At 45.5% G+C, this 15047-nt stretch overlaps 1 protein-coding gene and 1 long non-coding RNA gene across 6 annotated transcripts in view; both read right to left on the bottom strand.

Moving 5' to 3' along the window:
• Positions 1–2129: 2129 nt before the first annotated feature.
• Positions 2130–3360, bottom strand: LOC116658263. The gene is made up of 2 exons (XR_004313555.1): positions 2817–3360; positions 2130–2395 (listed from the first exon to the last, which is right to left on the bottom strand). It is a non-coding gene; the product is annotated as an uncharacterized LOC116658263 (long non-coding RNA).
• A 714-nt stretch (positions 3361–4074) lies between these two features.
• FGD2 (FYVE, RhoGEF and PH domain containing 2) overlaps positions 4075–15047 on the bottom strand; it is a 106011-nt gene continuing 95038 nt past the window's right edge. For 3 of the 5 annotated variants that reach the window (XR_004313553.1, XR_004313549.1, XR_004313550.1), the window contains 2 exons: positions 9654–9931; positions 4075–4926 (listed from right to left, as the gene is read on the bottom strand). The gene's annotated coding sequence lies outside the window, so the exon portion shown is untranslated. The remainder of the gene's footprint in view (positions 4927–9653; positions 9932–15047) is intronic. The other 2 variants (XR_004313551.1, XR_004313552.1) reach the window with 1 other exon arrangement.

Raw genomic sequence — 15047 nt, 5'->3', positions numbered from 1 at the left:
GGCCCCTGGGGAGTTTGATTCGTTCAGATGCAGCCCATCTGCTTTTGTTTTTTTTGCGGGGAGTTTTTTTGGGGGTGGGGTTGCCTGGAAAAGCCAGGGAGCTCCCAGCATCCCACACATACTTTAGGGATGAACTGCCTGAATCTTATGGGTTTTACTGGAAATTCTGGGGAATGCTATTTTCTTATTTAAACACACACACACACACACACACACACACACACAGCTGCTAAGACTCTTTCCTCCCCCCTTCTCCCCTCCTTTTTTTTATGCTGAGTAAGAACAAAACTTCACAATTCATTTTCAAATACTATACAAAATAAGATAGCTGAAACTGTATTTTCATCTTGTGCAATTTATCCTAGATTCATGCTGCTCACTGCAAGAGTAATTTCAGGGAATTTTATAGAAGGGATTAAGTAGAGTTTCTCCTAAATCAAGTAAAACTGAGGGAAAAAGGGAACAGCCTAGTACATCAAAGCATCATTCTTTACTCACAATTTCTGAAGTAGAGTAGCAATATCAAATAGTGATGGATGCAATAAAAGTTGTGCATCTGTAGTTATTCCATGGACTCTTTCCTTCATGGTAAATACATGTCATTACCATTTTATACAAGTCTTAAGGGTAAACTGGAATAACAGAAGAAATCACAGCAAAAATTACTGATTCTGTGGATGGTCCATTACAGATGTAGAGGAAAAGCTTGGGAAATCCAAGAAGTGGTGTGTTGGATATATAATAAATGTTCTTTTAATTCTTTCAGGATAACTTGATCAACAACTTACTTACCCCTTTTGAAAAGAAGTATTGAATTAAGTGTCTAGATGGTATAGTGGGGTCTCATTTTGGTAATCCCTATGAAATAGAAATTGCATTTCATTTCCCAGGTTAGATCTTTGTGTTTTCATGGACTTTCTTAATGCAAAATCAAGATTGCACATCCTACTTTCTATGGTGAGCACTTTGTGAATAATAAAACAATAACAAAAACTTCATCGGCTCTCAATACCAAGTTGTATTGAAAATCCCTTGCAAGAAGTGAAAGTTGTTTGTCGGTCTGGGGAGGGCACCGAGCTGAGCAATCAGCTCGGATACAAAAACTGTATTAGAACAGGGGATATTCCTAAAAGGCTGAGAGAGGTAAGGTAAGGACACAGAAGGAATTCCTTGCACTTCACAGTCTTGGTTTGAAGCAATTAAAGAGTGAAAGGTGTAAAAATGCTACTTGCTACCTATTTTGTGTTTCTCTGGGAGATTAACCTACTTTCGTGGCTCATTTTCTTCTCCTTCCCACATCCGTTGGTATAAAAGCTGTGGTAGCTGGCAGCCTCAGCTGACTCCATCCGCATCTATGATCCTAGTTCTGGGCCTCTCAGGAACACAGAGAGTCATTTACTTCTGTTTCCTTTGCTTTCTCCCCACAGCAGGTTAAAAAGGCTGCCCTGAGCTTAGATGCGTTCTCTCCCTTGTCATAAGAATCTGCTAAGCCAAGGATGCTGGGTTAATCGTCGGAGCGTGTGCTCCTTCTCTCTTTTTCCTGTCTTCTGACAGATCCAAGAGGCTGCAGCGGTAAATCTGAGAAAAGCGGCATTTAAGAACACACGCGCGTGCACACAAACACACGCTCCACGAGGAGAACTCGCACCCAGCCACTCACTCTCCTCTTCAGCTTGCCGTATGCTATGTTTTAGAAGGTTTCATGTTGCTCCTGCAACATTTTTTTTGGTTGGGTGGATGGCTGAATGAAACATAACCTTCCCTGCAGACATCAAAGCATGTCTCCAGCATAGCAAACTCTCCATCCAGCCTTTCGTCTCTCCGGCTACATTCCAATTTAACCAGGGATGCCTTGCATGATAATCAGGCCTAATTACCGCTTCATCCCCTGATTGTTGTGCTGAGTTTTGGAACTGCAGAGTTCTGTTCTCAGTTTGGTCCTGCCGTCCCTTACTCTCCCCCTGTTCCTTAGCAGACCCATCTCAGATTTAGCCTGTATAATTAGCAAATAGGTGACAAGAGCAGGACTGTGCCTTTGGGATATCAGTGCTCCGTCCACTTAGTAAACTTGAATTCCTTTCACAACTGTGGGAAGACCTTGCCATGTCCAGGATATTCTAAATACCACAGGAGCTTTAAGAGATTTATTACCAGGTTAAAGAGTAAAACAAAGGCCGTGAGACAACATCCTCATGCCCCAGAGGTATTTTCCTACCCTCTCCCTTACCACACACACACAGACACAAAATCTTTTTTTTTTTTTTTAAATGTTGAGACGAGAAGGAAAGGGATGTGAACCAGGACTTCTGGAAACTTTTTCTTGATTCTTTCACTGGGAAAGATGCATTTTGAAGCTGTAGTTTCTCCAACTGAATAAGGAATCACAGGCAAAGAACTGAAAAAAATGAGAGGTCAGATAATCCCTGTTTATCTCCAGTTTAAACCTCCAGTTTATGTTTTACTTCAGAGTTCTTTTCAGTGTATTATTGTATTCACGTACTGAGTGTCTGCATGTGCTAAGCACAGTATTAGGTACTGGGGATTCCAAGACTATCACACAACTCTTGTCCTTGGGGAGAATAAACTGAGCCTTAAAAGGCTGGAAGCAGGGAACGAAGATTGGGAAGATCTACATGCCAAAGTCTTTCAAATGTAATGTGATTGAAATAGAATTGTCCTGGAGTTGATCATTGCTGAAGCCTGGTATTGAAAATGATTTGTTATTATTACTATTTTTTCTATCTTTTGTATGCTAAAATTTTTTTCCATAATAAAAAAATTTAATGTAATTCGGGGACCATAATCTGTAGACCTACCAGGAGGAAGCTAGCTGAAATGCAGAATCTCTGGTCCCACAGCAGTCCTACTCTGTGCATTTCTTGATGGAGTTCAGGATCTGCATCTTAAACAAGCTCTTCATGCACATCTGATGCTTATTGAAATTTGAGTTCCTTGGCAGGGGAGATAGTAAGTGCCAAGAGTGGAGGCATAAGAAAGGAGGAAAACTATTTATTAGAGAAGAAAAACTTCCTTGGAAACCACTTAATGAGTTCAGACAATTTCAGAACTAGAAAGAAGACCTTCGAGATCCTGAGTCTAGGCCACAGCATCTCAAACTGTAATGTGCACAGGGATCACCTGGGGTTCCTGTTCAAATGCAGCAGGTTTCAGGATGGGGCCTGAAATCCTGCATTTCTAACTAGCTCCCAGGTGAAAACTTGCTGCCGGTCTGGGGACCACACTTTGATTAGCAAGGATTAGTATTTTATAGAACAGGAAACTGAGCCTCAGAGAATAATACCTGCTCCGAGCTGCAGGCATCCCTTCATGGTGCTTCTATCTAGGGAGGCTGAACCCATGTAGGAGCCTGTTACCAGCTAGATATCGGAGCAGGCTGCTCTTACATGAGGACTGCAAACATGGGCCAGTCCTGGAGCTGATCTACAGTACAGATTTCTCCTCAGCACCATAGGGATGAACTAAGGAGCTGCCATGTGGCTGTTCTGCCACAGTATGTTATTTCTTATCCTTGTTACTGCATCTTCCAGGTCTGGCCTCTCAAATTCTTCTTGAAATTCCAGGAGACTTTCTGGGCAAAAATTAGATCTATTGAATGCATGACCCAATGCACTCACATGGGCCTGGCCATTCGCATATTTTTGGTCCAATACTAGAGCACTGAGCAAGTTAGCCAACTATCCTGTGATCCTGTGAATTGCAAAGATGATATGGATCAATAATCTACTAAAGATACTCCCTGATATCAGGACTGGGGAGCACTCCTTGATATAGGAAATCCTTTTCCATACAGTGATTAGTAAATTCAAGGGACTGATTATCCCTGAGCTGGTACAGATTCAAAACAGCTTTTACACCATCCCTAAAGGATGGATAAGATAGTTTTTCATCCTTAATGAAAGGGGATGCTTGGGGGGTACTTCCTAACCTTTGAGGCTGAGGTCAGAGAAGCAGGCAGGCAGTGACAGAACTCTGGATGAGGCAAATAAAGAACTGACCCAGGGGGCGTGTTTTGTAAACGCTGATTTCCAGGTAGTGAGGAATGACAATAGGATATTTCAACTCAAGAAATGTATTAACAAAAATGTTACCAGAACTTCCCTCCCCAAGACAGACACGCACACACACCCACACCCACACCCAATCTTTGCCTATCCCCTCAAATAAAGCATATTTTCCTCTGGCCTCAAAACAATTTCTGTCACAAAGGAATGTCTCTGGATTAGAACAGTCTGTGATCTTTCCCAAAGACATGAGCGTGTCTCCTTGAAACATCACATGTTACATTTATATCTTTTCCCCTGATCCAATGACACATTTTCCCTGAGCCCTCTTATCTCGAAATGCCTGAGAGGGCACAGATGAATGGTAGACAGAATCTCGTAGCCGTTGCAGTCCCAACTGGGGTGCAGTCTGAAAGCATTCCCGAGGATCCGAGTCCGGGGAAAAGTTAATTTTTGGTTCTGGGCCTGTGGACTTGGGCTTTTGTGCCAGTGAGAAGGATGTGGATGAGTAAACTCTTTGGAGGCCAGGGGTGGGGAGTGGGGTAGGGCCTCCCTGGAGCTTCGGGCCATTAGTAATCTGCTTTGTGAATGGAGTTAAAGGGGGAGGGGGGTGCACATACTTGGAATTCCTTTATCTGGGTGGGCTCCTTCTCTAAAGACTTTCAGGATGTGGGAAATGGAAGATGAAAGAAGCTGACTTTCCAGCCTATCAGGTTACAGTGTGTAAAATGGAGAGGGAGAGGGAGGAGGGAGGAGGGAGGAGAGGGGAGCGGAGAAGGCCGCTTCCAGGGGGACCAGGGAAACCCAGTTTGGGAACTGGCCGGGGAGAGTGAGAAAGAAAGAGTGCAGATCACGTTTCCCATCACATCAGTGCTGTGGAATTTCCTCTCTTCTGGGGGGAGGCCTGTGAAGAGAATTTGGTTTAAGGTTAGTCGGTGATGAATAATAGCCCAAAGGCAACTGATTGGGGGTGTTACTAAGTGACTGGTGTTTACCGGCAGAGATTTTGTGGTGGGGAAGGGAGGTGGGAGCCAGAGCCATCTTCAGTCTGAGTTGTTAACCAAATTCTGTGACCCGAGAATAGAGTCCATGTATGGATTTTATTTGTGTCTGACCCCTGTGGTACGCAGAGCCCTGAGCTGCGGGCTGCTAAAGGGAGCGAGAGGAATGGGACGGTGATTAGAAAAGGCGGGAGAACCTGGCGTGTGGGGCGGGATCCGGGGAACTGCGGGCACCCTGGCCGTTCTGCTCTGTGTTCCAGGGAGTCCCTGGGCCGCCTGGCAGGATCTGTTTCTGTTTGAATTAAGCCACATGCTCCACACCACTCAGCTGTCGTGGCTCTACTCTCTGAGGACACTACCTCCCAAGAGATGCGTTTATTTTTAAAAATTCTACCCAGGGCAGTGTCCTTTCTTGTCTGTTACAATCGAGAGAGCACCCACCTCAGAACCTGCACCCTGAGTGTGAAACTTGTTCGAGTAAGGGTAAGTGGTTTCTAAGAGGCCAGGGACACCCTCTTTTTAAGGGAAGAATAAAAATAGTATAAGACCATTGGGTCAAGTCTGGACCTAAAACAAAATCCTGTTCTAGCAGAGACAGGCATAAAGGGAAGGGGGTGGGAACAAGGAAGCAAGGAAAAGCATATTTAGAGAAAAGGAATACTTATTCAACCCTGATACCCACCATCATCAAGCAATGTATTGTTCTCATAGTATGATGGGTAGAAAGTTATTAGATGGCATATAAATCACCATATACTACAGTTGACAAAAATATTGCTTGTTTTGGAAAAATTAGAATGCAATAAAATACATTTGTCACAAACCATACCAAGCTTCATTTAATCTTTTTCCCCTTGTTTCAGAAAGCTGTTTTGCAGTCTCAGGGTCAGCATTTTCAAACATCTATTAGTGCTATACTGTAGTTGTGTGAGACGTTCAGTTAATAAAGATTTCTGGTTGATAGAGAGCTGGGGTGGACTTATGCACTCTCTTCTTTGAATGCTACTCAACTGTAACTACACTGAGTCCATTTTTTAAAATCATTTTACAATCCGTACAGTCACATTCTCCCTCTGCTTTCCAAACACCCTCCCCTCGACTGTTTTGCAAAAGAGAAATATGATACTATTTCCTCCTCTTTGCATTATCTGCTCTCAGCTACCTTTCCAACATGAGCCGTAGCCTTGAACTTGGCCAGACTCAATTTAGCTTCCTTAATTCATGCTGTTCCTTCTTGAGGTCCACAGTCATTTTCTTTTCTTTTCTTTTTTACCTCTTTTTTTGGGAGGGAGGTAATTAGGTTTATTTATTTACCTATTTTTTAATGGAGATACTGAGGACTGAATCCAGGACCTTGTGCCTGCTAAGCACGTGCTCTGCCACTGAGCTATACCCTCCCCTCCACAGTCATTTTCTAAGTCTAACTTTTTTTTTTTTTTTTTGGCAAAGTCTATTAAATTTGGAATAGGTACTATTATTTGCACTGGTCCTTCTGGATTTCTTAGTGGTTTCCTAAGAACAGGTAAGGATAGTCACTCAAGTGATATTTCCTGTGTGCCCAAGTAAAATAAGCTAACAGCATGTTTTTCTATTCTTAGTTGAAATGAAAATTAATTTTTGAAAGTCCTCTAGTCAGCTTAGTCCATTGTAACCTGCTGTTGACCTTAGTGGTGGAGGATCTAAGGGCTTGAATGTTAAAATTAGAACTGACTTTGAGTACTGGCCTTATTTACCATCTGGGCACCTTATTTTTATTTAACTAACACTTATACAGCATTTACTATGTGCCAAGCACTGTTGTAAGCATTTTACAAATATTTGCTTGGCTAATCATCATACTAGTGTGATTATTATATAACACTATTATGAAGTAGTGTTATTATTATCCTTCATTTACAAATGAGGAATCTGCGACACGGAGATGGGAAGCAGTCTGCCAACCTACGAACATGAGTTAAAGCTTGCCTCCGGAGCACGTCCCCTGTTAGGTGGGAGATGTAGCTCTGTTTCCACATCCACCACCTTGCAACCTTGGACAAGTCTCAGCAGTGCTGGGGGCATGTGAAGGGTGTGAAACTGTAGGCAGCAGGGAAGATAGGGCCTTACACACACACAGGAAAGACCAAAGAGCAAAGCCAGAGGGAAGGGGGAGTTCGAGGGCTGCTCCTCCCATCCCATCCCCACGTAAAGCAGTGAAGCAGGTCTCCAGTACCTTCTTATAATTCAGTGCACAGCTTCAGTCCTGTACCATTTCCATTTCCTTGAACTGCATCTAGACATGACTCTGGTCCCCACCAGTTTCTGACCTCATTACTCATTCTGTTTACAGCTTGGCCTCACCCTTCAGACTGCCCTGATTTCCCAGATAGGAATTTGGCTGCCCTCATTGACTATGATTCAGATTTTCACCCCAGACACCTTGCACCAGCCCTCCTGTGTACATAGCCCCTCTGGTCAGACTGGTACTCTGAGAGCCCCCTCCTTCCCTCTCTGAAAGCTCTGTCATGGGTAAGGCAGGGCCCTATGAACATACCCACTCCAGAGAACTGGGGCAGGGTTATGAGAATCTCAAATGAAATTTGGGGGGAAACCATTGAAGGACTTGGAGTTGGGGGGATAGAGTGATGAAGGGGGCTTTTGAGGAAGAAGAGGCAGCTGTGTAGGATAGGAGAAGAAGGTAAGGCTGGAGGCAGGGGCATCTGTGAATAGGGTAACAGACAAGGAAGGGCTAAGGTAAGGGGCCCAGCAGATACAAGAGACACAGGACCTCACAACTCTTGGTCATTGCCTGGATTTGAAGGGCAGGAGGGCGGGGAGAGTCAGGCACTGTGATTCTCCCAGGTTTTCCATGGGAAGCATCGTGGAAAGCTGATGCCTCAGCCCATAGTAGTAGGGCAGTTGTGAGGAAGTGGAAGAGCCTAGAATAGTGCCTGGAAATTGGGTATAGGCTTAAGAAGTGTTTACAGAATAGGATATATCTATGTCAAATCTCTAGATCTTGTCATTAAAATGTTAATGCCCCATGAAAAGGTAAAACTGAGAGTTTTGGACACCTTTGTCTTAAGGGAAAGAGGAAAGACTGATGGGAAGAGGCTGAGGAGGGGTAAACACAGGGAAGGAGGTGTTTCCTTCCCTGGGTGCACCTGTTTGGGTCACCGTGAGAGGAGCCCAGAAGAGAAGCCCACATTCACCTTTATCACAGTTCATCTAGAACTTCCCGGTACCATTAGATGGGAGGGGAGTGGAAGCCCGGGAGAGGCGGGGCAGGCAGGGTTGACAGCAGACAGGATCTGAGGGGGCAGCTTGCTGGAGTCTGTTGGGGGGCCGTGAGGGGACCTGAGAGGGAGACCTGCAGGCACAGTGAGTCACGCTGAGCAGCCGAGGCTGCAGTTGGTTCCCAGGTTGGTTGCCATTGTCTTTCCAGGCCTGTTCCTTACATTTGAAGTAGAGAGCTAGCCTGTGGTGCCTCCCAACTCTAGAGAAATCCACTGCTATCTTATTACTCAGTTATTTCAGCCTCCTCCTCCTTGACGTCACTTCATTTTCCATCTACTATCTCCTTGCCGTCATCCAGTTAATCCCTTCTCTCTTACTCATGTAACTTTTTCTTTTCAGCCCTCTCTTCTCCCTGGAGACTTCAGCTGGAATTGAAAACAGTCCCCCAAAGAGGGAAAAACTCTACAACTAATTAAAAAAATTTTTTTTCTTTGTCCATGTTTGATCATATACATGCTTTTCATATGTCTCGTCTTTTAACCCTGGATTACAACTTGTAGGGGGCCAAGGACTGCGTCAGGCTCTGAGAAGGGCTTTATAATGAATACATCGAGGCTTCCCTACAGATCACAGTTTGATTGATGGAGATAATAGTCCCAGCAGTCACCGTTTATTTTTCCCGTGCTAGGTGCTGTGTTAATTGCTTTCTATTCTGAATCCTCACAGCGACCCTGTCAATCACATATCAGCCTATTTCCGTTGGACAAATGAGGAAATTAAGACTCAAGGATTAAGTAACTCGTCCAGTTATAGCTGGGAGTGTTACTTCCAAGCTGACATTCATTGAGCACTCACTTCATGCCAGGCTCTGTATCAGTGCTTCACACTGAATTCTCAACAACACCATGAGGTAAATATTCTTATTATCCTCATCTTCCAGGTCAGGAAGCTGGCTCAGAGAGGTTAAATAACTTGCAAATGTCACACTACTGGGAAGCAGTGGAACCAAGCTGTCATCCTTGGCCATGGGGCTCCTAGTCTTGCTCTTTGATCACTGCGTTTAGTTATTAAAATACCAAAAGAACCTCCATGCAATTTGGTTTTACCCCTGAAGTGATCCCAGGAAGGCCCCACAGGACAGCATTGTATCAAGGTTCCAAGGTGCATGCTGTCTACAGAAAGTGGTGGCAAGAGAGGGCTGGGAGGACGAAGTGGTTAATGTCTGAGAAGGGAAGTGCAGAAGCAGCTAAGTGGAGTTAGAACTGCCTCTGTGCGTGCCCTGGAAATGCAAACAGCCCTCGGCTTGGCTTCCCCTGGGTTGGCCCTGGTGGCTGGCGGGAAGCCTGCTGGAAGGGAAGCCCCATCTGAGGGAGCAGCCACGGGACCCTGGAGCAGTGGCTTCCCCCTCTCTGACCTTTAGCTTGCACTGATGAATTGGCAGCAACTGTGTGACATCAGGGAGACATTTTCTTCTTTGTGAGCTCAGAGCTTCCATTTAAAAATTCCTCAGTCACAAGACGGAGGCTGCAGAAACCCAGGCACACTTGTGGAGGCAGCAGGTGATGTGCACTTGCTCCAAATCTTCCAGAAGTCTGCGTAATCCCAGGGATTCCAGGCAGCCTTGGGGATGGCCATGTAAGGTGCGATCGCTGGCCTTATTCATCCCCACTGCACTGCCAGCTCTTGGGAGCCCTGCAGGGACGAGATCACAGAGGCTGGGCACACCCGGCAGGCGCCTGGGAACCACCAGCCTCCTCTGGGTGACTGATCTCTTCTTGTCCTTAGCCCTGCTGAAAACCAGCACTTGGTTACAGTCAAGTGAGCTCAAGTTATCCAAATATGTTTTTTTCTTGACTGTTGTATGTGAGGCTGGGAGTGTGCTGGGGGAATGAGTTAATCTAATGTCTAAACCTGAGAGTGGTAGAGGGAACCATTATTTTAATACAGCAAAGACTGGAGTTGAAGGGAACTTTAAATTGAAATCGGAATACTGCAAGCCCCCATTTTACAGAGGAGGAAACTGGAGGCTCAGAGAGGCAAAGTGACTTGCCCAAGGCCTCATAGCACATTAGTAGCAGAAGCAAGACTAGAAGAACATTATCCTTGAGAAGTGTCTCCAGGCCTCAGTTCCCTCACTGATAAAATGACACAGTGGGATTTAATGATGTCTAACATTTCCCTCCAGATCTTAAAACATAAAACCATAATTGGGTGACTCTCCCAGGCTCCCTGAGGGATCTGGGATCTACTGGAACAGGCCCTGAACAAGGCAGGATGCGTGGTTAGGAAGGTGGGGGCAGTTAAATGAACAGATAATTCCTGGACTCTGGAATAGATGGTTTCATCACCTTTGAAAGCCACCTCTCACTTCATTCCCTCCCCTTGCTCTTGCCTTTGGAGACCAGCATCCATCCTAGAGCAGCCACCCTTCCCTTCTCCCTTCCCAACCCACAGACATACATACACCCTTAGACCACTGTTACTCCAGCTTGTACCTTTTATTGTGGAAGCACCCGTATGCGCTGCACCACACATTTTACATGATCACATTTACTGCTCCTACCTGCATCCTCTGACTTAGGTTAACATCCTCATTATGTTTATGATGCAACTGAGGCTCTGAGACTTACATACTTGTATATTCCAATGTGCTAATCCCTAAAGTGATTCAAATCTGACTGCAGATCAAGCTTCATCTCTTGTTTTCGTTTTTGTTTTTGTTTTTGGCAGGGGGAGGGACGTAATTAGGTTTATTTACTTATTTTTAGAGGAGGTACTGGGGATTGAACCCATGACCTCATGCATGCTAAGCATGTGCTCTGCCACTTGAGCTATACCCTCCCCACAAGCTTCATCTCTTGTATCACCTCTCCCATATTGCCCCCTGCATTATATCTCCAGCAAACAACCCTGAAGCTCTGGCTGTGGCCCACAAGTTCACCTGGATGTAACGGGTGCTAACAAGACTAAGGTCATTGGCTTTATTCCTGTGAGAACCCACTATCTTGGTCCTGTTTCAAGACCACAGACTGTACCTTTGAATTTGACCCCTTATCTCACAGTGGGTGCTCAGGATTGGGGCTCAGTGTAGGGAGAAGAATCAGGATCCTTTGTGTCTTTCATGAGTACTGGACAAAAATTCCAAGTAATCAGTTATGATTTTGTTCCCCTGAGATTACCTAGGAGCAAAAGAGGATGCAAGTCCACCAAATTGCTCTTATTGATAAACTACATTGTACAGATTGATTTGCAGGCATATCCTAGAGTGGCAGTTCGGGCTCTAGTCTATAACTGAATTCTGCAGTTTGGGTACTAAACTATCCACTGGGCTCACTGAGTCATGCTCCTTGTGGCATCTGGTCAGCAGGTCACACAAGGTGGGGTGGAGGCAGCAGCTGAAAATGCAGTAGTACCCTGTTAGGCTCCAGGATCCTCCGGGACTGCTGGTTCTTCTCCAGCAAGTGTTGGTAAGGGTTGAGGGTTGAGAGGCCAGGTGGGTGGATTGGGTGTGAAGCCATACAGGTACCCTTGGGGATAAGCTGCTCCTTTGTACATTCTTTGTTCATTCCTTCCATAAACACTTACTGAGCACCCATATGGGCGGGCTAGATCTGGGACTCTTTTGGCCACTGAGAATTCCAAAGCTAATAATCAAGAAGTGAACATTCTGACTCTGGAGACCAGCATGGCCACAGCATTAACATACAGCATGAGAACTGCTATCATAGAGCTGTGCTCCCTTAACAGAGGGAGGGATTCGTTCTGCTGGTCTGGGGGTGCCGCACTGGGAAGGTGTCCTCTGAGCTGAGTCTGGAGATATGAGGCGGGGAGAGTACATTCCAGACCAAGAGAGGAGCTGGAGCAAAGGTCCAAAGGCTGGAGTGAGCACAGCCAGATCAGGGTGCTTGGAGCACGTTCCACAGAAAGCCAGCTTCTTTTTATGCAAAGGACAACTTTTGCAGGTGTCAGCTTATATCATCACCATCACCAAAGCTAACATTTATAGAACTGACTATGTGCCAGGCAGTCTGCTAAGTGCTTTCCTCACATCTCCTTCATACAAGAACCTTGAGGTAGGTATTATTAACACCATTTTACAGGTGAGAAAACTGAGGTTTAGAGAGAAGTTAGGATATTAGCCGCCCAGGTTAGGAAGCATCTGTGTTCTTAATCACTGCACTCTATTCCCAGCTTGTTCTTTTCCCTTTTTCTTTCTTTTTTTGGTAGTTTTCTTTGCAGGTGTGCACTCTTTTCTCAAGTATGTGTCTGAGTGTGCATGTCCAAACCCCCTCCTGTCCAAGGGGACACTCTTGGGAGCTCACCCATTTGGCCTTGACCTTCTCTATCTCCGCATAGTATTCTAAGCAAGACATTCCTGCGTAAACCGAACCAAGCCTGAAATTCCATTTGTTATTTTTTTTCCATGAGAAATTTAAATCCAAAGAAGAACCGAAACACACCCAGAGGAATTTATTGCACCCCTGCTACTGCCCAAGGCATCTGCCTTGAGATCATGTTAGCAAAGTCGAGGTTATTACTGGAAAGTGGTCTTTTAAATATGTGTGTGTGGGGAAGGTGCAATGGGGGGTGTTACAGATTGAATGTTAATTAGGTTCAGATTTTGGAGAGCTTTAAATGCCATCTAGAGAGTATGAACTTCATTTTATGGATATAAAGAAAAAGGGAAGGGAGAGGGTGACCACCCGGCCCAGGCACTGTGCTAGCACACACCTCTTCACAACCCACCCCGGCGAGCAGTGAAAGTTTCTGAGTAGAGCGTGGACACATTCAATTTAAGAAGATGAATCTGTGCTGGATGCAGGAAGGGAAAGAGTTTAGCAGAAGAGATTCCATTACAAGCAATGATACAATCTAGGGGTGAGGGGTTAGTGCCTGAATTACGGTGATAGTGGTGATGATAATGGAAAGCAGACATTTTATAAAGACTGCTAACATATGAAAAAAATATTTTTATACATAAATTGTGGCCCGAGGGGGAGGGTGTAGCTCAGTGGCAGAGCACATGGTTAGCATGCGTGGGGTCCTGGGTTTAATCTCCAGTACTTCCACCAAATAAATAAACAAACAAACCTAATTACCTCTCCCACCAAAAAAAAAATTCTAGTTCATCAGTTTTCCAAATTTTCTGGTATTAGGTGGTTTTTATTTTTGGCTTACTGTGGACCCCACTTGTATCTCTGTGATACATTCTCTTGCAAATCTTTTCTTTGAGTCCACTTGTTGCCTGTACCTGAATGAAACTCAGATATAGAAAAGCTTGAATCTGAGTTTAAACTTAGCCCCCTACTGACTTGGAGAAACTAAACTTGGCAAACCGCCTCCACCTCTCTTCAAGCAGCAGTCTTAAAAAGTAGCTCTCTACCTCCCCCCACCCCCCCAACTAATGAACTATATCTAATAGCCTCTCTTTAGAGAGTCCTTTGAGAAAGAGATGGCGTTTGTTTTTGACCTCATTATCCATTTCAGCCTGTCCTTGATGAAAATAATCACCCCTTAGGCAGGTACATTCCTCACATGCCGCTCTCTGCTGGCGGCTGAGACGTTGTTAACCCCAGTGACCATGGGAAAATGCTGCTGTCGGCTTCAGAGAGTCTAAAGGGAGTTGGCACAAGATAACAAGGGGTGAAGAGGTCAGAGTGGCAGCCCCTTTCATCTTTTCAGGCTGTTTCCAACCCAGACAAAGGATCCTGTCCAGGGGTGCAAGGCCCACGCGGCTTTATTTTATGGTCTAGCCCTGAAAGGGGGCTGGGAGGGCTGGTTAGTATCTGGATATTGTTTTGGAGGCGAATGCCTGGCTCCCGGGAAGTCCTCGACTCCTGGGGGAATGCTAAGTGGAAGGAAGGGCAGGCAGCCCCCGCTTTGGCGGAAGAGACCACCCAGCTCCTCAAAGGAGAGTGTGAAGGGCTTGAATGGAATGAGCTGTCTTGCAGGATTTATCATTCAGACAGTGAGATTAAGGGTGTGAGGCTGCTTAGCTGCTTCAAATTGGGGTGGCTCTAGGATTTGCAGCTGATAGAGGAAAAGGATGAGGGAGGGGAGGCGGGGCTGGGTGGTTGGAGATGGATGGAGAGGTGAGGGCAGTTTGGAAAGCTGTGTGGGGAGGTGAGGATCCAGATGTCCTCCCGGTTGGCCACTACCTGTTTTATGACTCTGAACAAGTCATTTCTCCCTTTTGTAAAGTGAGGCGACTAGAGGGATACCGGAAATCGTCTCAAGAGGCTGTCTTGGAGTGAGGGGAGCCTTAGGCTGCCCACCTCCTCCCCCATTCGCTTTCTCAGCTTGCTTCAGTGATTGTGTTCTATTAGAAAAGCAACGCAGCCACAGTATCAGTAATTGAAAGTCAACTACTCTTGGTCTCACCAAAATCCCCAGCTCACCCCACAACACTTTCCTACAGTAATATTGCCTTTGGGTGGATTTCCCTTTGATTTTACTTCTAATGTGTATGTATATACATATCTGTAGTACACCTACAATTTTGCACCGTGGCTTTTCCCACCAGTAAATTCGTGGTGCTGAACATCTTCTGTTTGCCCCTGCAGATGTTCTCACCAACTGCCTTCACCCTGCTTTGTGCCCCAGGAGGCTGTTGTGTGCTCCTTTTCCCTCCTTTGGCTTTGGTTGAGTTTGAGAGATATTTCTTCCCTGCCTCCCTCACTTCCAGATCCCTGCAGACTAGTTGAGTCCCTCCATCAAAGGGACCTCTAGGGACCCTCTCCATGTTCCAGGAGGGCCCCACTTACCCCTTCAGGCCTAGACTGTAAGTAGAAATAGCTCCCTTCTGCTT

The sequence above is a fragment of the Camelus ferus genome, chromosome 20, assembly GCF_009834535.1.
Source record: "Camelus ferus isolate YT-003-E chromosome 20, BCGSAC_Cfer_1.0, whole genome shotgun sequence".
In the NCBI taxonomy this organism is placed as follows: domain Eukaryota; kingdom Metazoa; phylum Chordata; class Mammalia; order Artiodactyla; family Camelidae; genus Camelus; species Camelus ferus.
The sequence above is the reverse complement of the archived record's forward strand: the minus strand, read 5'-3'. Positions and strand labels throughout refer to the sequence as shown.